The sequence below is a fragment of the Phocoena sinus genome, chromosome 2, assembly GCF_008692025.1.
Source record: "Phocoena sinus isolate mPhoSin1 chromosome 2, mPhoSin1.pri, whole genome shotgun sequence".
Taxonomy (NCBI): Eukaryota; Metazoa; Chordata; class Mammalia; order Artiodactyla; family Phocoenidae; genus Phocoena; species Phocoena sinus.
Genome location: NC_045764.1, coordinates 131,433,504 through 131,461,394, shown reverse-complemented (window position 1 = coordinate 131,461,394; position 27,891 = coordinate 131,433,504).

Here is a 27,891-nt window from a genome sequence, read left to right as displayed (position 1 = left end):
TCTAAGACAAAATCCCATTTCAGCAATGTCAGCATAAACATTTGTAGTCCCTCAAACAATTCTCTTTAGATAGAATTTCTTAGCAATAGTTTAGATTTTGTTTATTTGAATCAGGATCCTCACATTGCATTTGGTTGAGGTCTTTTAAATCTCTTCTAATCTATAACAGTTCCATGTCATTTGTTTTCATCCTTGCCATCTAGTTGTTGAAGAAACAGGTCATTTGTCCTGTGGAATTTCCCACATTCGGGATTTGGCTGATGGTATCCTTGTGGTTTCACTGAGTTTAAAATTACAATTATTTCATTTCCACTACTACAGTTCCCTTTTATTTTTTTTCAGATTTGTCCAGTCATTTTTTTTTTTTCCATTTTAGTCTCTTCCTCCCTATTCATTAAGAGGTCTTCGTGGCTTCAATTCCTCCATTTGTTTAAAGATATTAAGCGTACTTATCTTTCATTTAGAATCTGATGCTGCCATCTTCTGAAGCCTTTGCAGTTCTGGTTCTGTTGTTTATTGTTTCTGATGACTCTTGTTCACGGGTGCTTGTCTCCTGGTGGATTTTGTAATTTTTGATTGTGAGTTCATATTTGTTGGCATTATCTCTGAGGGGGTGCTGTGAGACCTGGGTCGAGGGTTTGTTTCTCTGGGTAGATTTCCAATTGTCTTTGCCAGGTACCTGGGGGCACCACAGACCTGGGTCCACTTTAAATGAAGTTCTCGTCTAAGTTTTCTGGGCCACACAGATAGTGTGATTTCTAGCCCTGAACCCTGTGTGTGGCCAATTTGGGTTTTTTGAAACCTCAGAGGACAATTTTTTGTTGTTGTTTGGTTTTTTTCAACCTCGATCCAGAGCCAAGGTTTCCTTTGTGCTCGCCATTGCTGGACAGGCTCTCTTTTGGTTCACCGTTTTCCTGAGGTGAATCCCAGCTCTGTGCAAATGGGTCTCCAACCTGGCTTCTTGTCTTTCACAATGGCTGCATTCGAACTCTTTCACCTCTCTGATCTCAGCCTTAGCTTCTTAGCAGGTCTGCCGGTATTTCACTTATTTATTTATTTACTTTTTTGCAGTACGTGGGACTCTCACTGTTGTGGCCTCTCCCGTTGCGGAGCACAGGCTCTGGACACGCAGGCTCAGTGGCCATGGCTCACGGGCCCAGCCGCTCTGCGGCATGTGGGATCGTCCCGGACCGGGGCACGAACCCGTGTCCCCTGCATCAGCAGGCGGACTCTCAACCACTGCGCCACCAGGGAAGCCCTATTTCACTTATTTTTTTTAAAAAAACTGATTAATATATGTCTATATAATTATACAGTTTATATATATTATAATTATATAACATGATATATGATTATTATCTATATGTGTAGTATAATGGATAATATACCTTATAATATTATATATATATGTGTATGTGTCTATGTATGTGTATGTATATATATATATCTTTTTAAATTCTTTTTATAGCTGGTAGATTTCAGAATCTCTAGTCTGGCATTTTTCCAAAATAGAAGTCCCTGGTTCTCTGTCTGCAGTCAGATATATCCAGTATGCCTGTGTCAGGTAAAACCAAAGAACCTTTTAGGACTCTTCTGCGCTCCTGAAAACCCGTTGCACCCTCCTATGCTGACCCAAAACATGTTGCTGTGCTTCTCCGTTATCTTGATTAGAACTCATTGTCTCACTTAACTACCCTTGGCTTATTCTCACGACTAGTGAACTCTGTGATGGACGGGTGGCCTGCTATGAGTAAATAGATCTGCAGTTGCCTTCCCGGACTCTCAAGTTGCTCCCTGGAATCCTCTGATGTTTGAGCTGCCATATTAGACTTCTTGATTCTGAAAATTGCTCGCACTGAAGCTTGCTATGATCTTTAGATACCATATTTGAAGAGCCCCACTGTCTTCAATAAGGGCCAGCTTCTGTTACCTAATTTATCTCCCCAGCTACCCCTGCTCTTGGCCCACCCAAATCTCAATCGTCCAGCTCCATCTTGGGTACCAGTCACTAGGTATAGCCCAGGCTCCTGGGCTGGCCTGAGGTTTCTGGGGTAACAACATGCTTGTGGCCAAACCCCCTTGAGCTGTGACAGAAGAGATATTTGTGGAAAAGAAAAGTATTAACATGAAGCCCTCCTTGAACAGTCTAGTCAAAGGAATCTCTCTTCCTTGAATTCTGACAGAACTGTTTTTGTACCACTCTTAAGGTACTCATTCACCTTCTCCTTGTGCTGTAGTTGTTTACATTGATGTATTATCTTCCTTGCTAGAAAATCAGCTGCTTCAGAGTAGAAAATGACATTGGGGTCAAAAGACGTATATTCACATCCTACCTTATCATATTCTAGTCATGTGACTTTGGGCAAATTACTTTAATATGTAAGCTTCAACATCCTCCTCTATAAAATTGAGGATAATACTCAGTTTAATTCTAGGGCCAGATGTGTTTAGGAACTTAGAGTTTTTTCAGATTTTATTTGAATAAAAGTAATACTGTACATGTATTATATATTATGTAATACCCCAGCGGTTCCCTATAATCAAATACCTTCTTACTTCTGTGACAACACATAAACATTCACAGTAAATGGGTTAAATGACGATGGTAGTTACACTCACATCACTTCATTCAGGCCAGTTTCTGCTGCCAAATGAGTTAACAAAATAACTTTCAGTTTTCAAAGCTTTTTGGCTTTTTTAATTGTAGATAAAGGATTGTGGGCTTGTATTACCTACCTCACAGAGGTGTTGCAAGGATTAAATAAGATAATATAAATAAAACCTCCTAGCACTGAGTCCAGCACACACATAGTAAACTCTTAAAATTTTATGTGAAGCTGATTTTTAATCACTGAATGAATGTTTGTGTAGTTCATGTGTGGCTGGTTATGGGGATTTTTTCTGTGAATGATAAAAATTTTCTCGTCCCTGGCTTGCTTTCTTTGGAGATTTACTTGAAGGTACCAGATGCCAACTGGTTCTCCTGGCCATAGCAAGAAACTTCCTATTACCTGCATAAGTTAAGAGTGGGTGATCTGAGAACCAGAATGATCTGGAATGTTAGAACTGGAGACCAGTTGGCCCATGAATGTGAACTGCTTTAGATGCTGGTTATCAGTATTGACATTCACTCTCTTACATTTATAATTAAGGGAATTAAATTCTTAAGTGGAGAGCGATGTGACTTCATTTGCGCAACATAGAAAGGTAGAGAAAGTCTGAATGCCACATTAAGGAGGCCTTTTCACAGATGCTCTATGATGACTATCCCTCTTCATTGAGAACTAATTTCAAGAAAAAAAAAACAGAAAATTGTCCCAGTTTTTGAGATATTCATTTATATTCAAATGTAAAAGTATTACATTTATGATTTTAAATATGTCCAGTCTTTAAATACTATGCACCTAGTTCTATTATTAACCTAAATACTTGGTAGTTGTAGTACATTTGTTCATTCGACAAATATTTGAACTCCTACTGTGCACCAGATCTTGTTCTAGCTCTTGGGAGAAAGTGTGAGCAAAAACACAGGATTTGCTCTCATAGACTTTACCTGCGTGGAGAGGGGGAAATAGAAAAAAGTCAGGTGAACAAATAAATAGACCAGGTTATGTCAGCTCCTACCTGGTAAGTGGAATGGAGAACATATATCAGGATGCAAAAAAGAGACTGCCTGGGACTGAGGGGGCTTTTCTTTGGATTGAACCGTTGTCTGAGTGTCACCCAAAGAAGGATTCAGCCATTTGGAAAGAGAGCATTGAAGGATGAAGGGACAGAAAAGCACAAAATCCTGAAGCCAAACGGAACTCAGGGTGCACAGAAACATGGAAACACAAAGGCCACGGAGATAGCCACACATGTGTCTGGAGACAGTGGTTCAGAGGGAAATGTGGTCCAGTTACCTCGGCCCGTAGGCCAAGAGAAGGAAGAAGGAGTATTTCCTAAGTGCACAGGAGGTGTTTGGAGGAATTTGGGGCCTAGGAGCAATGTCAGGAAAGTAAGGCTCACAGTTCAGGGGGGCACCAAAAACTCACTAATCAAGACAAATTATATTTAAAAAATATAGATGAATGAAAAATCCACGATGAGCAAAATATCACAGTTTTAACTAAAGGCAGGGTCTGACCCTGCACATAACCGACACAGAGATTCTTCTCGCCTTGGTCTCTGGCTGCAGGGGAGTGAGACTGGCCTGACTGTCATCCTCAGGCTCTGTGCAGAGGCTGCCCGAAGACAGGGCTCCAGAGGGAGAGCAGGACAGAGCCTGCCATTGGAGTCCAGGGAATAGAGGGGACAGAGGGTGTAGTAAGAGATAGGATGAGAGAGAGGCAGACGGATTTCAGATATTTATTTATTTATTTATTTATTTATTTTTTGGCAGTACACGGGCCTCTCACTGTTGTGGCCTCTCCCGTTGCGGAGCACAGGGTCCGGACGTGCAGGCTCAGAGGCCATGGCTCACGGGCCCAGCCGCTCCGCGGCATGTGGGATCCTCCCGGACCAGGGCACGAACCCGTGTCCTCTGCATCGGCAGGCGGACTCTCAACCACTGCGCCACCAGGGAAGCCCGGATTTCAGATATTTTTGAGGTAGACACCACTGGACTTGTGGTTGAACTGACATATAATACCGAGATCCATTATTGCCACTACTTTCAAGTTCCCTTTTGTGCTTCTACAGTCTGCTTCTCTGTGTTGGCTCGTGATGTTGGGAGTTGACAGAGCATGAGGGCTGGAGGGCCAAAGCGGTTTCCTCACTTTTGCCTGCTTTGTCCACACCCATGTCCACTCTTTGTGTCTTGGTCTTCAGCACGGCTGCCAGGGCCTGTGCTGACACTGGCTTGTCCCTTCAGACTAGGCAGGACAGTGGCTTCTCCTTCAGGCCTCAGTCTACCTGGGGCCCCAGGTGGTGGTCATGGTAAAGCCACCTGATGCCAGAGTGTGCTTGGAGCTTTGGGGCTGATTCTCTCTTGTTTCATGCTCTTCTCATCCTTCTTCACGGGGCAGCAGGTGGGTGCCTCGGCTTGGATACCTCTTCTTAGCCCTTTCTTGGACTCTCCCTTCACGGAGATAAGGCCTGTTGTTCCCTCAGCCTCTCTTGGAGGCTCCTCTCCTCCCTTCAGGAGGCCTGGCTGCCCTCGAGAGATGCCTGGTGTAGTATTTGTATACAATTTCACTATGCAATGCATTTGCTGAAGTGTCTGCCTTTGCCGCTCAATTGTGGGTGTCAAAATCCTCTTCTGAAACCATCGTTATAAGCACCTCCCCCCAGACTTGTTCTGCCTCTGGTGTCTTTCTTTTTTTTATAAATTTATTTATTTATTTTTGGCTGTGTTGGGTCTTCGTTTCTGTGAGAGGGCTTTCTCTAGTTGTGGCGAGCGGGGGCCACTCTTCATCGCGGTGCGCGGGCCTCTCACTATCACGGCCTCTCTTGTTGCGGAGCACAGGCTCCACACGCGCAGGCTCAGTAGTTGTGGTGCACGGGCCTAGTTGCTCCGCGGCATGTGGGATCCTCCCAGACCAGGGCTCGAACCTGTGTCCCCTGCATTGGCAGGCAGACTCTCAACCACTGCGCCACCAGGGAAGCCCTGGTGTCTTTCTTTTTTCAGTTGGTTAGACTTCCACCCACCTGGTCTCCCAGGCTAGAAACTTGAGAGTTATGCCTGACTCCGTCCTCCTCCACACCTTGAGCCTCACTGGATGCTGATCCACATCGCGACCCCTGCTCTCCAACTGGTCCAGGCCTTCTCTGCGCCTCTCCTGGATTATTGCAACAGTCTTCTGAGCAGGTTTCTTGCTTCGTCTCAGGTACCGCAAACCCACCCTCCACACAGCCATCATAATTTCAGTTGCAAGTCTGACCAAGGCCCTGCGTAAAAGCCTTCCATGGATGGAGCCTGGCCTCCTCTTTGCTCCTGGTTTTGCAGACCTGCTCTCCAGCCCCCATCTCCTGCCATGCATTGGACGTTGGAGATGTGGTTCAGCAACACTGACTGTTTAGTGCCCCCGTCTTGAACCAGGCTGTCTTTCTCTTTGGTGCCTTACCGTTGGGGTCTCCTTTGCCTGAATTACCCCTGCTGCCCCTCTTTGAGGAGAAAGTCCCAGCCACCTCTGAGATTCAGCACCTGTCTTCATCCCTTCAGCGACTCTTCTCCAACCTCCCTCGCACCCCTCTCCCAGCCTCCCAGCTCCATTCCTCCAAAATAGCCCGTGGATACGCTGTCCTTGCCCTGCCCACTGTGAAGTCTTCTTTTCCCATCTCCCACTGGCACAGCAAACCCAATGCCTGTCTATCTATAAGCCCCTTGGGGTCTAGGACTGTACCACGCTCATCTTTGTATTTTCTGCCCTTAACATTTCTGTCAGCATTTAGTAGGTGCTCATTACATTTCTTTGTTCAATGCAGAAATCATTCTTGTCTTTATTACTAACAACATTGTAATTTGGGACAATTTTCTTCATCTAATTGAGCCTTAAAATTTTCAGCTGTAAACTTGGATAGTAATGTATAACTACCTTACAGGGTTGCTATGAGGATGGCTCACAGAATACATGATTATAAGTGTTAGTTCCTATTTCCCTTGTTTTCTATTAAAACATCTGTTGAGGATACAATGCCGACATGTTAATGATAGTAATAATAATAATAATTCTTAATTCTATTCATATATAGTAGTAACAATGATAGCTACAGCTTACTTAACTTACCATCTGCCAGACAATATTCTAAGTGCTTTACATAGATGAACTCATGCGTCATCATGGCAAGCTTGTGAGCAAGGAGGTATTACTACCTTACCTTACAGTTGAGGAAACCGAGGCATAGAGGTTGTATAACTTCCCCAAGGCCCTCAGGCGTTAGTGGTAGAGCTGGGGTTTGAGCCCGGGCTGTCTGGTTCTGGAGTGTGCTTAACCAGCTCCTTACTCTGCTTACCTTTCCCATGAAAGTAGTTTGAGGCTTTTTAAAAAATATTTATTTATTTATTTTTGGCTGCGTGGGGTCTTTGTTGCTGCGCACGGGCTTTCTCTAGTTGTGGCGAGCGGGGGCTACTCTTTGTTGCGTTGCGTGGGTTTCTCATTGTGGTGGCTTCTCCTGTTGCAGAGCACAGGCTCTAGGTGTGCGGGCTTCAGTGGTTGCAGCACGTGGGCTTCAGTAGTTGTGTCTCGCGGGCTCTAGAGCGCAGGCTCAGTAGTTGTGGTGCACGGGCTTAGTTGCTTCGCGACATGTGGGATCTTCCCGGACCAGGGATTGAACCCATATCCCCTGCCTTGGCAGGCGGATTCTCAACCACTGCGCCACCAGGGAAGCCCCTGGTTTCAGGTTTTATTTTTCTTTCAAAGACGGAGAAATTGAGGTTCAAAGAGAGTGGGAGACTTAGCCAAAGTCACTGGACTCAGATGTGGCAGAGTGGGGATTTCCACATGTTCTCCACTGCAGCAAAACCTTCATTTTTGGGTGGTCGCTTTGCTTGAAACATTGCCAGTATTAAAATGGACTCTTAAAACAGACTATTGACAATACTTTTAATGATAATGTATCATAGTAACAGTAATGGAGCAGTTCTCTTTTTGGTAGAGTTAGGAAATGAGGCCCATCCTTTTGGGGCTGACAATGTCTGAAGTGGAGTAAAATGAAAGTAGAGTGTTTTACATTGTTATTTAAATTTTAAGTAACATTTCTAGTTCCCAGTTAGCTTGAAATCGTAGGCCTGGTAGCCTTCACCATTTTCTTCTAGGACATTCCCACTTCCTGAAGGAGAGAGAGGACCAGCAAAGGCCCCACCGAGCTGCAGGCGGATGTGTTTTCCAGCCCACTGTCTGGGATGCATTCTGGGGATGAGTTCCTGATATTTATGTGAAGAGGGGTATGACCGGGTCGCTCTGTCTCTCACTGAGTTTTGCCAGAGGTTGCCCTCACCAAAGTTGGAAGAAATGGGGTGTGTAGGAATTTGGGGCTGGTAAGTTACTTATTTACTTAGCCATATTTAAAGGCTGAGAAGTCATCATGAAGTCTGTGGAATGCATTGTCCTGAGAGGTCAGCAAGTCAAGTTCTGCGGCTGTGTTTTCAAAAGGGCCAGATCATCTCGTGGACCAGTGATGATATTTGTACTTACGATTAAACTCGGGCTTGGGTAGGGCTTGAGTTTGGGGCATGGGGTGGGGAAGAAATGGTTACTACCCTTCGCTCCTTAATCCCAATCTCTGAATCCCAAACTACATGCCTATCCCCATATACACTTTGGAGTAGAGACATTTCTGGAATAGAAAACTGTCGCAGAAGAGTTGGGAAGAGAAACGTCAGAGGACATTTAGGGGATGATTCCTCTAGTCTCCAAAGTAGAATCCAATGTGGTCCTCAGCAAGGGACCTGGAACATGCCAGCCACACAGGAAGAACGGTTGTAGTTGTAATGATGGGATCCTTGTACTGACAGGGGCTAGGATAGTAGAGATGATTTGGTACAATCCCCTCATTAAAAAAAAAAACCATGAATAACTTGACGTATTTTCATTTTTTGTAGACATAACGTATTCTCTGGGTATCCACTCTGTAATATGCACCCGCTCGGAATGTTCATCCTGTTTAATCCTTACTGCCAGCCGATGAGGAAGGGACTGTCATTACCCACGTTTTAGAACACGGAAACCGAGGCTCAGAGAGTTTAAGTAAATTGCTCGAGATCAGAGAGCTGGTTTGCCATCACACCTGTGGTCTGAATTATTAAATTATCTAGCTCCCAAGGAAAAATGCATAAAGAGACAGTAGTAAAAATAAGCCACTCCATGATCCTACCACCTAGGAGTAAACTCCTGTTAGCACTTGGCATTGAACAGATATGGAAAAGGACAGCCCGCCCGCCTGCTCAAGTGACTTGCTTTGCACCCTGGTTTTGTGGTTTGTTCCATAGAGCACTTTTCAGAATTAAGTGTGTAATGGTGTGTGTTTCCCCCAGTAGGCAATACATTCTGTGAGTGAAGTGGTTGCTTCTGTTTGTTCATCTCTGCATCCCCAGGGCCTGGCTCGAAGGGGACCTGCATCAACATTTTCAAATGAATAAATGAGTGCACAGAGCTAGGTTTTGGCAAGTCCAGCATTTTCCCTGCCCTCTTCTAAGTTTTGTGACAGGAATTGGTTTTCCTTTGATCACTGGGAGTAGAGAAGTGTCATAATCTTGTCCCCCCAGGGAGCTTGACCTCTTGATGACATTTTCAAGGCTGCAGTGAAATGTTGCTGGAACATCAGGTGTGTCGTGCCCTCTTTCCCCCCTTTTATCTCCTCTCATCCTCATCACAGTGCAAAAAAAAAAAAAAAAAAAAAAAGCCTCTCTAGGTGGACGCCCCAGGAGGCAGGATGTGGACCCTCTCTTGGAGCCCCAAGAGTAACTAAGGGCTGTAGCAGCCGTGGGCCGGCTGTGAAGGGGCCTGCGGGCTGCAGGAGTGCACAGTGAATGTGGACACATGGTGGAAACGGTTGTGTTCAGGACTTCTCATTTTGAATGGCTCCCGTGCTGTGATATTTCTTATTGCAATGGGCCTTGGGCCACGTATTGGAATTTTCAAGAGAAGCCAAGAAAAACAGAAGGGGAAATAAAGTGTTCCTAGTAGGAATTCTCTCTAGAAGAGAAGAATAGATGTGATTCTCTGCTTTCTAGAAAAATAATTCGGTATGATGGTATTTTATGGAAGAGCATCTATCTCCCAGAGCAAAAAGAATGGAAAAGTGTCCTCTCATAAATCTATTGAGCCCCAGTCAACATGCAGCCAGCCTTCATGGGAACCCTGTGCTGAGGACTTCAGTGCACTTAATTACATAAATACCGAGACATGTAGTCTCCCCCCCAGACTAAAAGGTCTCTGGGACAATTAGGAGACTATGGCCCCCTTGCCCCCTTGTCATGCACATTCATGTCACAGACCTCAGCAGAGGACTTGGGGTGCTTTGATGCCCAATGTGCTCAGTTTGGTGCCAGAGATTTCCAATTCCTTGCACCTAAGCACATGTCCTCAACAAACAAATAGCACTGGGACAGAAGTCTCTAGCAGGCTGTGGAGACTTAATTACCTCGACTCAGTGGTCTTCCCGCTGTTGAGAGCATCCCGGATACTTGGCAGCATTAACATTCCTGGAATTGTATTTGGCCGGCCTTTGTGAAGGAGTTGAATACTGCCTCATTAGCTCAGGCTCGTGGGGCATTTGTGTCTCTGACAACAGTTTAATTATGGACATTGTTTACTGATCAGTATTACATTGACAGACTAGAGGGCTAATCTGAAGATTAACACAATAGCTTGTTTTCATTTTATTCCCTCAGCCAGTGAATGTAAGAGTTAAACAAACCTGTTTTTGTAGCCCTTGTTTTCCATAATAAGATTGGGGGACATAGTCTGAAACATTTAAGGGTGTCTACATCTTTCTTCTTTAGTTTAATTTAGCCTGGAAGGATCCAAAGGAAGAAATGACAACTTTTGGAAATACTAAGGTTGGAAAACCAAAAGGTCCAAGGGACAGGCTAGTTAAGACAACTGAATTTAGGAAACTCTGTACTGAGACTTTGTCAGTTCCTGTAAAAACCTTTTCCCAGAGGTCAATAGTTATTTGAGATTCTTAGGGGTGAATGTGACACAACTTTGAAGAACAGAATTAAAAATTTCCCTTTATGTATATTTGCATAAATTACATTTGTAATTGAAGATTCAGCGTGCTTCTGCTTAGCGCTTTGAGAACTGTGAGTACAAAGCATTGTGAAAACATTCTTTGTTGAGGAGAGAAAACGGGTCATTTTCAGACTCCGGAACGTCAGGGCTGATTCTGAGGTACCTGTATGAAAGTGTTTCTGTGATTACAAGTTTTGTTGAATTAAGGAAATAGCCTTGAACATTTAAAGGCTTAATCTCTCCAACCTCTCAAATAATGGAGCAGAGTAGCAGTTGGAAAATTCAACTTTGCAAAGTCAGATTTGTCCTCAGAACAGAAGATGAGGGTGGAACGTGGGAGATGGCAGTGAGTGTAGCCCAGATCTTGGAGCCAGAGCTGGGATTGTCTTGTCTGTCACATTGGCTGGGTGGCAAGCTTCTGGAGGTGGATGAAAAAGTCAAGAAGAAGCAGATGGACTTCACCTCATTGGTGTAGTCAGAACCCCTGGGCCCCAAGTCCCCTGGGAAGAGGCTTGTGTTTCAAAAAAGCCTTGACCACACTCTCCCTTGGAGACAGGGATCCCCGACTCCACTGACTGAAACAGGAAGAGGCGTGAAAATCCCTTTGGTCCTCACTACCGTTAGTGACCAGGAGGGTTCCACCTGGTGCTGGAGACCCTGAATGTTTGCCTGACTGGGCAAAAGGTGAGAAAGCTGGCACCCTAGGAGCCATACCAGCTGGTTGATGAGGGTTGTTTGCCCTGGTAACCTTTGTTTTCATGTTTTTCAACAGAATTAGTAAACACCCTGAAAATGATTTCACATGAAAATCTAGATTTCTGGTGAATCATTGGAGGCTCTGAAAGCAGGGCCAGCATTTTCACAAGGAGGTAAGGGTCTCCCCTCCCCACTCTCCCGGGGGCTGGATATGTGCTCTCCCATCCCCACAGCCCACCCCAGCCATTCAGCCTTGGAGCCCCAGGAGCGGGGCCTCTGGTGGGTGATTAGGTCACTCAGGTCCCGCCTGGCCCCAGGCACATATTGTACACTAGGGGATTTGTGGAACCCAGGAGGCCCCTCTCACACAGGTACTGGCTGTTGACAATTAGAGGATGTTCTTTAGGTAAGAGTTTTCTGCTCTCTTTCAGCATGTAATAATACTTTGGTGTAGATGGCCATTAAGTCACTCATACTCTTGTGACTGACTGGTGTGAATTAACTTGTCAGATGGCACCCAAGAGTAGGAGAAGGGTGTCTGTAAGGAGGAAAAGAGGAGGAATAAGCCTCAAGGAACAGTCCTGTCATCGTTTTGCCATTTGGTTGAGGACAAGGTCTGAGCAGAAAGCACAACAGAACTGGCTCCCCCAAATCCATTAGTTTGAAGCCTTGTTCCAGGCAAGTAAGAGGAAAGTGTCTTGAGGCCCGCTATAGACTGAATGTTTGTGTCCCCTCAAAATCCATATGTTGAAACCTAACCCCCAAGGTGATGGTATTTGGCCGTGGGGCCTTTGGGAGGAGATTAGGTCATGGGAGCATGAATGGGATTAGTGCCTCTATAAAAGAGACCCCAGAGAGCTCCCTCACCCCTTCCACTGTGTGAAGAGCTAAAAGATGGTCATCTGTGAACCAGGAAGCAGGTTCTCAGCAGATACCAAATATGCTGGCATTTTGAGCTTGAACTTCCCATCCTCCAGAACTGTGGAAATAAATTTCTGTTGTTTATAAGCCACCCAGTTTATGGTATTTAGGTTATAGCGGCCCTAACAGACTAAGCTAAGGCCTATGGAAGTCTTACTGCCTCCTGTTAGTAGAGATATTAGAACTGTTCTACTTTCTTAGGTTTCTGGAGTATTTCCAAGAGGAGGGAGAGAGTTATAGGGTAAGTATAAAGGAAATAATTGTGCAGATATTTTGAGCAATGACATTATATATCACCTCTATTCAGCCATTAAGAGCAAAGATGACTATTTTAACTTCATCTCCTCTTAACTCTCCATCCAGGAGAGGTACTAAAGGTGGTAGGCTAGAGGCAGGGACCTAGAGCAAGGAGGGGAAAGAAAAGGACTTGGGTGGTCCCCACATTTGAATCCTTGAGTGCTGGCCCCGAAGAGCAGCCACCCAGGCCTTGCCCCAGCATCTCCTGGAACAGTGTTTTCCCCACTTAGAATAAGGAGTCTCAGAATCCCTTATTTGATTCAGCCAATCCACACGGTGTGATTCAGCTTCTAAGAAGAATAAATCAACATTTTAAAGCCGGCCTGGATTTATTGTAAACAGCCTCTTTCCACTAAAAATGGCCTGCAGTGTGATTTGGCCCAGGGCTAGGATGGCGGCTCCATTTTGGAGATACATTTGCCTTTAAAATAACACAGTCCCGAGGAAGCGCACCTCATTGTTGGCCGTGGGCATGTTTTCTTAGGAAGCTGAAAGAACTTCTCTCTGAGTCACCTTAGCTGCTCCCTCTGAGTCATTTCTGAGACTCAGCTTGAAGAGGAGCAGGACAGAGAAGCAGGTGATGGAAAAGCTGGGACAGACTGCAGCCGCCGTGACCCAGTCACGTTGCTCTTGCCTGCCTTGACCTGGGGCCGTGGACCCAGACCTTCTTCTCTGGCCTCCAGGAAACTCCTGGAAGGCACTCACCCTATCTACCGGGAGGGAGTAGACAGATTTCCTTACAGTGCAAGCCTGTGTGGTGTATATACTGCACGTGGCACTGTAGCTTTTCCAGGATCGCCAGGCCTGATCCTTTGTCTTTGAGGCTGGTCTCAGGCAGATGGGGCCTTTATCTGCAGCACCCGTGTCCTCTGTCACTAGCACGGGGGGCTGCCTGCATTCCCCTGCTTGTCCATTAGGTGTACGTGGATTTGGGGCTCCTAGAGTCCTAGTGGAACTGGTGCCCTATCCCTCTTCCCTCTTTGCTGGTGGACCGGAAGGCTCCATAGGCCTAGCCTCTACTTGACAACTGCTCAGGCGTGTTTCAAAGGTGTCACCTACATGGTGAGATTTCTCCCTGGAAATGTGTATTTGTAGCTTTATGGTCCCCTGGAATAAGAATAGGTGCATTCTAAGTTTTGCTTCACTATTTGCTAGTTTGGTGAACTTTGGCGAATTAACTGAACTGTTCTAAACCTCACTTTCCCCGACTGCGTAGTGGAGATTGTCATTGTGGTAACTATGGCTTGCTTCACTCACTGACAGTACCTCCCTCGTTTCACAGGGTTGTTGTGAGGATTAAATGAAATAAATTTCTGTGAAGTACTTGTCAGCGTACCTAAAACCCCTTGAGTGTTTAGTAAATGCTAATGTTGTTATGTTGTCTATGGGTGTGTTGGCTAAGAATATGAACTTTTAAGCATACTGGGGTGTGAGTTATTGAAAAACCTAATAGCTGCCGTGAGTGTCCGAGCCTTTAAAATTGGACCTGGCCTCAAGTCCTCCTGGCAGGTCTCTTACGCTGACCTCATGCTGGTCTGAGCAGGAAGTTTGTCGCTGGCAAAGGGAAGGGCTTGTCTCCCAGAGGCTCATGGGTATCTCTGGAGGGAGTTTCCAAATTCACCAGCCAGTCTTCAGCCAGCTTGCTGGACCCAGGCTGCAGCAGTACTTTGGCTTCTTAAACTATTTGGATCACTGCTACCTTCTGCACCCTTGGACAAATTAAAAGCAGTGTATACACAGAACTCTTTGGCCCATGTTCACAAGCGGAGGCAAATTCAGAGTTGAAGGTTAGACACGAAATAGCAGACAGAAGGAAGGCAGACAGGCACTCACACCTGGCTGCTAGGAATGAACAAAACAGATGCCCGGAAAGTCAGGAAGAATTCATATGTGAACGCAGAGTCTTATGGATTTACCATTTTGACTCCAGCAGCTCCTAGAAGACTTTCAAAGTGAGGGAGTGCCCCCTTAGGAGTGCTGCAGCAGTCGGGCACCTGCGTGGGAAGCCACACCCGGTCATTCCCCGGAGGGAGGACTCTGATTTATGGAGAGAGGGATTCTGAGCTCAGCTGCATTTTTGTGGCTGGGATCAAAAGAGCTTTCTCAGTGACCACAGATCACATCCTGGGAATCCTCCCTAGACAGAACATTCTTAGGAATGAATGCAGCCTTGGCCACAGCCCATGGGGTGAAGTAAGTCCAGGAGGGCACATATCCAGGAGGATGGCATTTTTGATACCCTAAAACAAAGGTTTTATATACCCCCAAACAAGAGACCTGCAGATTTGGGGAAAGTTATAATCTTCCTTCCTTGCCTAAGGGAAACCTGTTCGGTGGAAAGTAAGCTAAACTGAAGTTTTATCCTGACAAATTACTTCACTTTTTTGGGATGAGTTTATTCATCTGTGAAATGGGAATGTCGGATTAGAATCAGAGGGACTGTTTTTAGGCAGTTTGTTACAGTCCTCACCACTCCCTATTGCCTCACATGTGGCTTGCTGCTCTCATTTACAGTACCTCTCCGACCCCATTAAAATTTTGAATTTACAGTTTCTGGACTAGAAAATCTCTAAGCCCCACCCCACTGCCCCACTCCCCAGCTATAAAATTCCTGAACATCAAAGTTGTGCATAGATTTTAGAACATTGGATTGTCTGGCAGGATGCTTATGTGTCTTTTGGAGCAGTAGGAGGAGACAATGGACACTAGGGTCAGGCATGGGGTGCCTGTTGATGGATGGAATTGCCTGTCTGGCAATTCCAAAGCAGAGAGGAGCATCAGTGCTAAGTGGGAAAACGTGTGTACACGGTTGACACACCCAAGATATTTCACTGTTTGCTTTTCCAGAGTATTTTCAAGAGTTGGCTTGCTCACTTGTTCCAGGGCAACTTGTCCTTGAAAGGGTCAGCAAAGTCGTGCTTTCTCCTCTAGTGGGGTGTGTAAGCCTGGAGGAGAGAAGAAAGGGATGAGGAATGCTGGGATTCCTTCTGCCAGCCAATACCATTTATGTAATTCTCAGTTGCCTATATCTGTAATGAGAAGAAAAAAAACTGCTCAGTAACTGGAGCGTCAAATCCCCTTCTGGAAGATAGAAGACATACTGTACCCAGAATGAGCTAGTGTAAGGCAGAGGGGGCTGCACAGACCTCCCTTTGTTTTCATTCCATTCTTGACAAAGTCACGCCAAGAATCTTGTTTGATGAAGAAATAATTGTATCATACTTGTAAGTATATAGAGATAGCACCAGCCGTATTTAAAGGACTATTAGCACAAATGCAAATATTTATATCTGCTTTGTGCATTCTATATCTGGCACGATAGCTTGAAGTTGTACTTAGGTAAGAATCCTGCACATAAGAGCAAAGTTGATGCTTTGCTTAATTAGAGATTTCTCTCCTGTCCTTTCTAATGGACTGAGCATTTGATAATTATGGGGTGCTGATAACTGGGCTTTACTTCCAAGCATGGGGCCAAGAGAAGAGGTGTTGGGGAGAGGACTGGGCTGGTGGGGAAGACCATTGTAGAGTAATGAGAGTATGATATGATAAATGGCTCCTAGCTCACAATATCGTATCCAAAACCCAAGGAAAAATAATACTCTGAATACCAAACCATCAGCTGAGAGATAGGATCTGTGTCATAGACTAGGGACATTGGAATAAAGAATAAGTATGCCTCGACATTTAACCTTATTTGTATTAGTACATTTGTCTTACAGCCCTCTTTCTGAAAAGAGAACTCAAGGAAGAATCAAGGAGAACTCAAAGAAAATCAAGGAAGGTGGGCTATCCATTTGGAAAGTGGGCTCTGATAAATACCAGAATAGAGCTACAAGGTCCCTTAGAGATTCTAGCAATCCAGTGTATTAGAAAAGACTCTTCCAAAGTAGGCGGCCCATAATACAGCTAAGTGTCTATATTATTCCTGGGGCTTAGAGAGACTCTGAATGTGGAGGAAACTTTTACCTTTCTGATGAAAAGTTCTTTCAAAAAAATAAAATAAAATGATTATATTAACTTATAAGGATTTAGATAATTAGTCACTCATCTTATATATACGGCTTATTAATGTAGTTTTACATACGTATACAAAAATCACATATCATGTAAAATGATTTAAATTAGAAATACTGCATTTTTCGCTCTCACAGTTTATGAAACGATTTTATTAAAAGTTTTCACCTGTGTATGTGGCATCCAGGCCTTTTTTCTGAGTCCTCTTCTAACACCATTGGACATAGCAAGTATTCCTCACCTCTGTTTCAAACACAGCTGTTTATCCTAAGCCACAGTTAGTCATTTACATAACATTAGGGAGTTACTTTGTTTTTCATTCATCTTTTTACTGGTATAGTTGTGATCGCCACAGTGTAACTTTTACTCCATGACTTTTTCCTTACTCATAAGTTTAAGGCATTACTCTATGAGTTTTAAAAGTGGTTCTTTTTTTTCAAAGTTCCTTTTCAGTGACACATATTTGCAATTAATCTGGGCTAAATTTCTTTCTCTTTTTTTCTTTTTTAAAAAAAGCAGCTTTATCAGTTGACCTCCATAAATATCCCAGATTAGTTCTGATTGTATTCTATTAAATCTAATCATTTATTTTTTCATTAAACAATGTAATTGAGAGCATGCTCTATAATATAAATGTTCCCTGCTCCTACACACACATGGCCTCCCCCATTATCAACATCCCCACCAGAGTGGTACATTTGTTACAATTGATGAATCTATATTGACACGTCATAATCATCCAAACTCCATAGTTTACATTATGGATCATTCTTGGTGTTGCACATTCTATGGGTTTGACAAATGTATAATGACACCATCATTATGATATCATAAAGTATATTTTCACCTCCTTAAAAATCCTCTGTGCTCCACCAATTCATTCCTCCCTATCAGTCCTTGGCAACCACTGATCTTTTTATTGTCTCCTTAATTTTGCCTTTTTCTAGAATGTCACATAGCTGGAATCATATACTACTTTTCGGATTGGCTCCTTTCATTTAATAATAAGCATTTAAGGTTTCTCCATGTCTTTTCATGGCTTGATAGTTCATTTCTTTTTAGCACTGAATAATATTCCATTGTTTGGATATACCACAGTTTATCCATTCACCTACGAAAGGACGTCTTGGTTGCTTCCAAGTCTTGGCCATTATGAATAAAGCTACTGTAAACATTTGTGTACAGGTTTTTGGGTGGACATAAGTTTTCAATTCATTTGGGTAAATACCAAGGAACGTGATTGCTAGATCATATGGTAAGAGTATGTTTAGTTTGGTAAGACCTGCCAAACTGTCTTCTAGAATGACCACACCATTTTGCATTCCCACCAGTGATGAGAGTTGATGTTACTCCACATTCTTGCCAGCATTTGGTGTTGTCAGTGTTCCGGATTTTGCCCATTCTAATAGGTGTATAGTGGTGTGTCATTGTTGTTTAATTTGCATTTCCCTGATGACATATAATGAGGAATATCTTTTCATATGCTCGTTTGCCATCTGTACATCTTCTTTGGTGAGGTATCTGTTAAGGTCTTTGGCCCATTTGTTAATCAGATTGCTTACTTTCTTTTGCTGAGTTTTAAGAGTTCTTTGGATAACAGTCCTTTATCAGATGGGACTTTTGTAAATATTTTCTCCCAGTTTATGGCTTGTCTTCTCATTCTCTTGACATTGTCTTTCACTGAGCAAAAGTTTTTAATTTTGATGAAGTCTAGCTTATCAATTGTTTCTTTCATGGATCATGCCTTTGCTGTTGTATCTAAAAAGTCATTGAACATCCCAAGGCTATCTAGGTTTTCACCTATGTTATCTTCCAGGAGTTTGTCTTTAATTAATTTTGAGTTAATTTTTGTGAAGGGTGTAATGTTTGTGTCTAGATTCATTTTTTTTTTGTATGAAGAAGAAAAGACTATCATCTCTGCTCCACTGTATTGCCTTCACTCCTTTATTAAAGATCAGTTGATTACAGTTATGTGGATCTATTCTGGTCTGTCTAATCTGTTCCATTGATCTATTCTTTCACTAGTACCACCCTGTCTTGATTACTGTGGCTTTGTAGTAAGTCCTGAAGTCAGATAATGTCAGTCCTCCAACTTTGTTCTGCTCTTTCAAAACTGAATTGTAATTCTGGGTCTTTTGCTTTTCTGCATAAACTTAAGAATTAGTTTGTTGATATCCACAAAATAACTTGCTGGGATTTTGATTGGGATTGCATGGAATCTATAGATCAAGTTGGGAAGAACTAATATCTTGAAAATATCGAGTCTTCCTATCCCTGCAAATGAAATATTTCTCCATTTATTTAGTTCTCCTTTGATTTTGTTTATTAAAGTTTTGAAGTGTTCCTCATATATATCTTATACATATTTTGTTAAATTTATACCTAAGTATTTCATATTCTGAGTGCTAATGTAAATGTATTTTTTTTTTTTAATTTATTTATTCATTTATTTATTTTTGGCTGTGTTGGGTCTTCGTTTCTGTGCGAGGGCTTTCTCTAGTTGTGGCAAGCGGGGGCCACTCTTCATCGCGGTGCGCGGGCCTCTCACTGTCGCGGCCTCTCTTGCTGCGGAGCACAGACTCCAGACGCGCAGAGCTCAGTATTTGTAGCTCACGGGCCCAGCTGCTCCGTGGCACGTGGGATCTTCCCAGACCAGGGCTTGAACCCGTGTCCCCTGCATTGGCAGGCAGACTCTCAACCACTGCGCCACCAGGGAAGCCCTAAATGTATTTTTAATTTTATTTGTTCATGGCTGCCATATAGGAAAGTGGTTTACTTTTGTATATTACTTCTCAATCTGTGTGCCTTTTATTTCCTTTCCTTGTCTTGTTACATTAGCCAGAGGTTTCAGTAAGATGTTGAAAAGCAGTGGTGAGAGAGAACATCCTTGCCTTTCTCCTGATCTCAGTGGGAAAGCTTCAAGTTTTTCATCATTAAGTATGATGTTAGCTGTAGGTTTTCTTTGTAGATATTTTTTATCAAGTTGAGGAAGTTCCCCGATATTCCTAGTTTACTGAGAGATTTTTATCATGAATGGGTATTGGATTTTGTCAAATGCTTTTTCTGTATCTATTGTTATATACAATCTATATAATATTGTATATAATCATATGATTTTTCTTTTTAACCTGTAGATGTGATGGATTATATTAATTGAGTTTTGTACGTTGCATACCTGGGATAAATCTGTACTTGGTTGTGGCGTAGTATTCTTTTTATACGTTGTTACATTTGAGTAACTTGTTTTTAATCCAGTGTTTCCAAATTGGTTTCATTCCGGAATGCTTTACACAAAGCAACTATTAACATTTTGTGTAGCAATGGTTCTCTGGTACTCACCTCTCTCTCTAGACTCTCAAGAAAAAGTGCAGAGAAAGGAATGGGAAGGACAGATATTTCATAGAACCCGGGAAGGTCCTCAAGGTCTTTAGGGCATTTTCAGAGACAGCTAAGAAGAAGAACAATGTATGAAATCAAGCATCAGTGGAAATTTCCCTGGTAAAGGGGGCTCTTATTATTTTGTATGCTCCTCTAGGGCATTTGGGTATGCCAGGGGTGTATGTCCATGAGGTCTATGGAGCCACATAAGAGAGCCCTGGATCTCCATCCTGACGAGACCTCGTTACTCATGAGAAGGCAGGGGCAAAGGTGATAAGTGAGGGAGGGTTCCAAGTGTTCTGTGCGTTGACATCACTCAAATTATCTATTATTTTTGAACCAAGGTTCTCCCCACTCCCCAACCCTAGTGGCAATAGAACTGGTACCCAGTTCCTGGAGAAAGGGAATTTTGGAAACATTATTCAAGTGCATGGCTGCCCTTTTTTTGTGTGTGTGACTTGATGAAAAATTTTAAACCTTGTGGGAGGAGAGCCCTTTCCCTAGCATGGCCCAGCCACCAGCCATGGCAGAAGAGTGACTGACGTTACACAACCCTGGGTGACTTCACCAGGCAGGGAGTGCTAGGAGCACACCTTCAGCTAGGAAGGATTAACATCCCCAGCCAGCCATGTGGAGAGCACAGGATGACAAGAAGGAGAATGGATTCCACGGGACAGCCAAGAGGAGGGCTAAAATGGTAGACAAGGAGCCCTGGTGAGACATCAGGAAGATCCTTGGGCAGGAAGGAGGGTGCTGTGGATAAGCCAGACCCATAGCTATACATGTTTCTTCAGGTCACCCTGAAACTGGCATGTCTATGGTAGAAGTCCCCAAATCTGTGACCAAGAAACCTTGGGTAACCGTTGAAAAAAATGCCCTGGGCAGCACCCCATGGATATTCAGAATCAGTAGAGAAGTTGTCCTGAATCCATTTTTAACAAGCTCCCTAGGTGATTTTGTTGGGCATCTGGGTTGAGGGACCACTAATGTGGGGAAGCACAGGTTTTATTTTGAAAATATTTCTTGAAATTAATTCTCTGTTGTGAAATAAACTTAGAGAAAATAAAATACCCTCTCCTAAACTCATAGCACTGTTTATTGAATGCAGAAGTCGTCTTAAAAGCAATTAAACAGTTGCACTAGATAGTGAGTGGTTTAAAGAGTCTCTTATTTATCCATTTGCCTGCAGACCTGGGTCCTCCCCTGTTCTCCTCCATTCCCATCCTGTCCCTCATTTGTCCTTGTTTGAGGACTTTTCTCTGCGCTCACCCACGCAAGCCGGGATCCTGCTCTGACGTGTGCAGAATCTCTGCATGTTTGAATCCTTTCTGCCAGATCCTCAGAAATAAAACAATTTCTAATTTTAATTTTTCACTCTTGCTTGGATTGTCTACCCTTTGATACTTAACATATAATCCCACTCCTCATTTCTGAGTCATTGAAGTAGAAATGGCCAGGGGGCATTTTTGTGTTTTTCATGATAACATTCATGATACCAGAGAGCTGAACTCTGTCCTCAGAGGTCAATTTCATGCACGTCTCACCAGGCAAATCCATCTGAAAGAAGATTCTAGATAAGTGGGAATGCACTGCAAACTCCATACCTCCAATTGGGTAGCTGTGTTTTAGATTTTGTCACTTGCTATGGACAAGTCTTATTTGTTCTGTGTCATTTTGCAGAAGTTTTGGGCAAGATGCTTGGGTCTCAGTTTCTCCATCTGTAAAACGGAGGCAATAATGTAATAGTACACGATGTAAACTTTTTGCAAAGAATTTTGTGATGCAAGTGTGGCTGGTTCAAGTATAACTAATCCAAAATGTGTTCATCATTTTAAAATGAAAATCTGCAAAGAACAATTTGATAGGAACTGCATTTTCAATGAGCGGCTTGAGGTCACAGTTCATAAAATAGTCCTGCACCACTTGGGTCGTTTTCTGCAGAATTTGTAAACTGCAGGGATGGAATGCTCTCTGCTGTGTAAATTCTGCATCTGCTATTTCTTACAACTGCTTTCCCTAGGGCATAAATGACCGAAGCAGTGGTTAGTAGAGAAACCAGGTGTGCCTGTTCAAAGGAGGAAAGTAAGTATATTTATGAAAATCATCTCCCCAGCACCCCGGCCCCTCTTCAGGAGAGATTCACAATCCAGGCATCCCTGTGGGCAGAGCTGACTGATGCAGAGCTGGCTCCTTGCATGGATTTTCCAACCTGTAGCTTGGCAAGTTTGGGATGGAGGATTGACCCCTTCCTGTGGCATAAGAGATGCGTACTTGTTCTCTGTGGTACAGCAGAGTTCCTTTGGTTTTAGCTTATTGAGATTTTTCCAGAGTAAGATAACTGTGCTTGCCTTGGCACATGCTTTTAAAACTTGAACCCTAGAACTTCTCATTGGTAAGTAAGGCAGATGAGGGAAACTGTGTTTTCATTTCATTTGGAAGCTATTTCTTCAAGAACCTAGGGCTATAGAGGATGGCAAGTCAGAGCTAAAGCATAAAGGATTGAAATGTTTAATCTTTCAGGAGCATAACAAACCCTCACAGGGATGCCCAGGTGATGCCTGAAGGTCACATTACCTTGGTAAAGATGACAGGACCTGTCTGTATGGTTTTAACATTTGCAGGATGGAAATGGTTAAAACCATACATTTCTGTATGGTTTTAACATTTGCAGGATGGAAACTGGATTTTGTCAGTACCTAGGAACTCTTAAAGACTATCTCATTCCCACAAAACTTGAAAGAGATTGTATAAAGTAATGATGGTTTGACTTACACTGAGAAATTATCTGTCTAATTGGCTGGATACTTTTATTGTCTGGATGGAATATTTAGATTAACTTACAACAAGAAATATAACTACCAATTATACCAAGCATTTATACCAGCTTGCCTAGCACTTCTCTCTGTAGGGTGGCTACAGAGGAAATTAAAATATAATCAGAGGGCTTCCCTGGTGGTGCAGTGGTTAAGAATCAGCCTGCCAATGCAGGGGACACGGGTTCGAGCCCTGGTCCGGGAAGATCCCACAGGCCGCGGAGCAACTAAGCCCGTGCACCACAACTACTGAAGCCCGCACGCCTAGAGCCCGTGCTCCACAACAAGAGAAGCCACAGCAATGCGAAGCCCGCGCATCGCAACAGAGTAGTCCCCACTCACTGCAACTAGAGAAAGCCTGCGCACAGCAATGAAGATCCAATGCAGCAAAAATAAATAAATAAAAATAAAATAAAATAAATAAATTTAGGGCTTCCCTGGTGGCGCAGTGGTTGAGAGTCCACCTGCCGATGCAGGGGACACGGGTTCGTGCCCCGGTCCTGGAATATCCCACATGCTGCGGAGCGGCTGGGCCCGTGAGCCATAGCCACTGAGCCTGTGCGTCCGGAGCCTGTGCTCTGCAATGGGAGAGGCCACAGCAGTGAGAGGCCCGCGTACCGCAAAAAATAAAAAATAAAATAAATAAATAAATTTATACAAAAAAATATAATGAGAAGATTTCATGTTGAACATGGAGAGTGGCCTTGTCAATATTCATATCGAGTGCATCAAGCCATATAACCTGGTGCGTGCCACCTACAGTGTCAGATATGCCAGGCAAACTGGATGTTTGAGCCAGGGGTCAGAATCCTTTCTTCCCTGTGTGGTGCTAGAAGTTTCTGTCACATTTGATCATTTTTTTTTTCTGTATTCTGATGACAAACTCCTTTCCTCACCCAGTGTTTCTCAAATGTGCCCTATGGTTCACTAGTCCTACCTGATTCTTTGGGGAGAGAAAGGACTCTCTGGGTGACAAATTCAATGCTGCATGCCATATCCTCATTTTATGGGTTCACTATGCTCGTTAGCACATTAAAAGTTCTGAGCAAACCTGTTTAACTTTGCTTAACCCTACATTTTCCAAACTTACTTGACCAAGAACACTTTCTTTTTTTTTCGGTACGCGGGCCTCTTACTGTTGTGGCCTCTCCCATTGCGTAGCACAGGCTCTGGACGTGCAGGCCCAGTGGCCACGGCTCACGGGCTCAGCCGCTCTGTGGCACGTGGGATCCTCCCGGACCGGGGCACGAACCCACGTCGCCTGCATAGGCAGGCGGACTCTCAACCACTGTGCCACCAGGGAAGCCCCAGGACACTTTCTTTGTAAAGTATCTACTAGCATCCTGAGAAACTAGGCGTTCCAGGGAATATTCTTTGGGAAATGCTCATATAGCCACGAGTGCCACCAATTGGGAAACAGTCAAGTTCTCTCTCTTCTTGCATTTTGCCTGGATCACACTCAGAGTTTTGTGGCTGCTTTTCTGTGGTCTCCAGGTTCTCCCTGTAATGATAGAAGACAAAAGAAGCAAAGGGAAGCAGGGTAAATCTAAAGAAAGGTAAAATGGTCCTAGGGTGAAATAAGTACAGGAGGCTAGAATGGCTGGCTTCTAAATTTCCTTCTAGTCCTAAATATTTAGGGGATCTAAAGATTCTGGGGAAAGAACATTCCATTATTGGACTTCTATACTTTTTTTTTTTCCCTAACAAATGGAGAAAAATACAACTTTGCTTTGTAGGACAGAGAAGATTTTCTGAGAACCTACATGAGTCACTGTGAGATCTTGTTTGTAATGGCCTTTAAGTCTTAGCAGGTGGGGTAGTGGAAAAGGTCAGGCTTGACATTAGAAAATCTGGGTTCAAATCCCAACGCTACTCCAGTGTTACTGGGTGACTTCAGATTCATCTTTGTCAATTTAAATGGAGATAACGATGTGAGTTCATAATGTCATTGTAAGGGTTAAATAATGGTTGGATAATATCCAATAGTGCTAAGCATGGTACTAAGTCTTCTACATGCTTGTTTCTTTTTAATCTTCCTATGTGGTAGGTATAGCAGAAGCAGAAACTAAGGTGTAAGGAGGTAAAAATCCTGCTCAAGGACACGCAGCTGGTAATGGTGGAGCAGGCGTTTGAATCCACAAGTCCATTTTCTTTGCTATAGTATTACATGCAGAAGCCTAGAGTCTAACACGTAAGTATTTAATCCATGTTTTAAAACATAATTGATTTTCTTTTCATCTAACATAATTAGCCCATAGCCAAATGGCTGGACTGATTCATGTTAAGTATGAGATTATAGGAAAAGGCAGAGAAAATGATCCTCTAGGGAAGAAAAATCTTAAGCCAGATAAACCTTATATATTGTTAATGTAAAATTTTTACTAGATTATATTTAAGAAGGTCTGCATGATGCTTGGAAGTCCCTGCATACAGAGATTTTTGTTTTTGTTTTTGTTTTTGTTCATGTATTATTATACTGGACTGAATGCTCCATATTGGCAGACTGTGTCATAATTTATAGTGGACATTTGTGGTCATCCAACCTTTTGGTGATTTCCCACATTATGAGACCTACCTTTCCAAGGCAGAAGCCAGAAGACAGATCTCTCAGATTCCTTTGTGGCCAGGGGTCAGGCCTATGATCTGGGCTCTGTGACATGGTCCATGCAAGGTGGATTTGGAAGTGAGTCACGGAAGAAGATCGCTACATGGAAGGGAATCAGTCTTCTGCTAAGGTTGATGATGGAGATACTCAGGGGAGGTAACAGTGGCAGAGTTCCTGGCCTTCAGTCCTAAGGATCGCAGGCACTGAGTATGGGAGCAGCGGTGTTTTTCTTAGTGAAGTCCCTATGCTGTGCATTGTTCCTGGCTGTGTAGCTTCAGGGTTTGGCTGTCTGACCCCTTCTGAGCTACCTAATACCTAATCAATTTCTTTTTTCACTTAAACTTGCCAGAGTAGATTCTGTTGTTTGATACCTCAAACCGTCACTGTTACGTTATTTAATTGTAATACCTGACACTCTACCAGGCATATAATAGACACTCAATGAGTGCTCGATGAATGCTTGCTGATTGCATAAATAGAGGGTAATTACGAAACTGGTGACGTGTGTATGAATCCTGCTATATCTATTAATTTTTTACCTTCAATCTTGATCCCTTGCAAACTTTGCCCAGGGATTTGGTATGGGACGATTTTGTTTCTGCCAGTGACTTTGTAGGAGCATTGTAAATATTAATAAGTCCCTTCTTTACTTGGTTTTGAAGGGTTGTTACTGAAGGTATATGGATAAGTTTATACCAGATTTCCCTCCTCTATAATTATGTGAAGAAGTTTTCCTCGTTTATGCTTGTAAGAAGGAAATTGGAACATATGAGGTCTGGAGTTAACTTCTGATTTAAAGCTGACATTTTTCTAGTGAATATTCTACCTGCAAATTGCTTTATCCTTTGAGGGATGTTTAACTATGAGTCTCTAAGAGTCCCAGAATGGTTTTTTAATTTGTCATTTTTGTTTCATATTTTAAAATATATTTTACTATTTATAAGGGATTATTCAGAAATTGGTCCAATTTAGTGTTGTTTTGTGATAGTTCAGGGATAGCAGATCCTAGCTTGCCACCCATACTTTAGACCCTGGGAAGCCCCAAATAACAAAGTTTTATGCCCAGATAACATATAAGATTTATCCCAGAACCTATATAAAGTAGGACATTTATATGTTCGGACAAACTTTCCTTTAGTTTCCTTAACAACTTTATAGTTCTGTGTGAGCATCTGTTGGTTTCTTGGGGACATCCTTGAAGAAGAGGACCCGAATAGAAAAGTCATACTAAATTTTAGATTTGGAATTCAACTCGGAAGGAGGTAGGAGGCCAATGACTAGCTGGGAAGGAGACTGAAAGATCACATCCCCACCTCCTGTCTCTCTCAGGCCAAAAGGAAGCCAAACTTCCCTGGGAGAACCCACCCACTCCTGTTCTGGTTTCTTTATTAAAGCACGACACCTATGACCTTCTCCAAGAGAAATATCTATCTCCTGGAATTTTAAGATACCTTCTTTATAATTTGTTTTTTGGTTCAAATAGATGTTAACTATGCGAAATTTCACCAAAAAGAAGTTGTTTTGTGAAGGTTATTTTTCCCCTAAAGACAAAAAAGAACGGATGGCCTCATACTCGCTCACACGTTAGGATGCTCTTAAGGGTCTGGCTTATCTTCAAACAGGACATTTAAAAGATAAAGTTGACACTCCATTTTAATCCCACCCCCAGCAAAGTCTCATTTTTGTGGCACTTCTCTTTGTCAAGAATCAAGGATAAAATGTGCAAGAAACAGGTTTTTGTTTTTAAAACAACTGCTAGGCAACCACTATCATCCACCGTCTGTTACCAAATTTTGGCCAGATAGTGGCCGAGTGGGTACTTCCAGAAGCTCTCTCCAGATTTTGGTGCTTTGATCACACAATAATCTTTCAACATCTGTTTATATACCCACTGAGCTGTTTCGCCTCTCATGTTTAAATCTGTTAGTATAACCACAATTTTGTAATTCTGCAAGGGAAGTGTCATGGGAAATAGTGTATCACTGTGCTTATAAAAGAAGTGCAATGGAAATAAATACTAATGCATAATACTTTTTTCTTGGCATATCTGAATTAGACTATTGCTAATTAGTTAGTCATTTCTTTGGGTTTCACCCCCGGAAGACGCCTCTACTGGCCAGTGGTTGCCATGGAAATCATATTGTGCTTAACTTAAAACTAGGCAGCTGATATGTAGGGCTGGCATGGACGAAAGGTGTTAACTTCATCCACCAGGGCTGTAGAACCGTTAAGAGCAATTGCCTCACCCTCACACAATCTTTGTTTCACGTAAGTGTGTTCTCTTAGCAAGGATGAGTATTTTGCCCTGTGGGAAGGGAAAAAGTAGAAATATCCTTTTAATTTTGAGGCATTGAGCATTGACACTTATACTCTATATTGTAGGACACACTTGATTTAAGGAATCAGAGTGTTTATACCCCATAGTGTTTGACATGATGTATATAAGTATTTAAATTTTCAACCTTGCTGTTCTCCATCCGGATTCCACTTTGGGCTTTCCCTTAAAACCAGA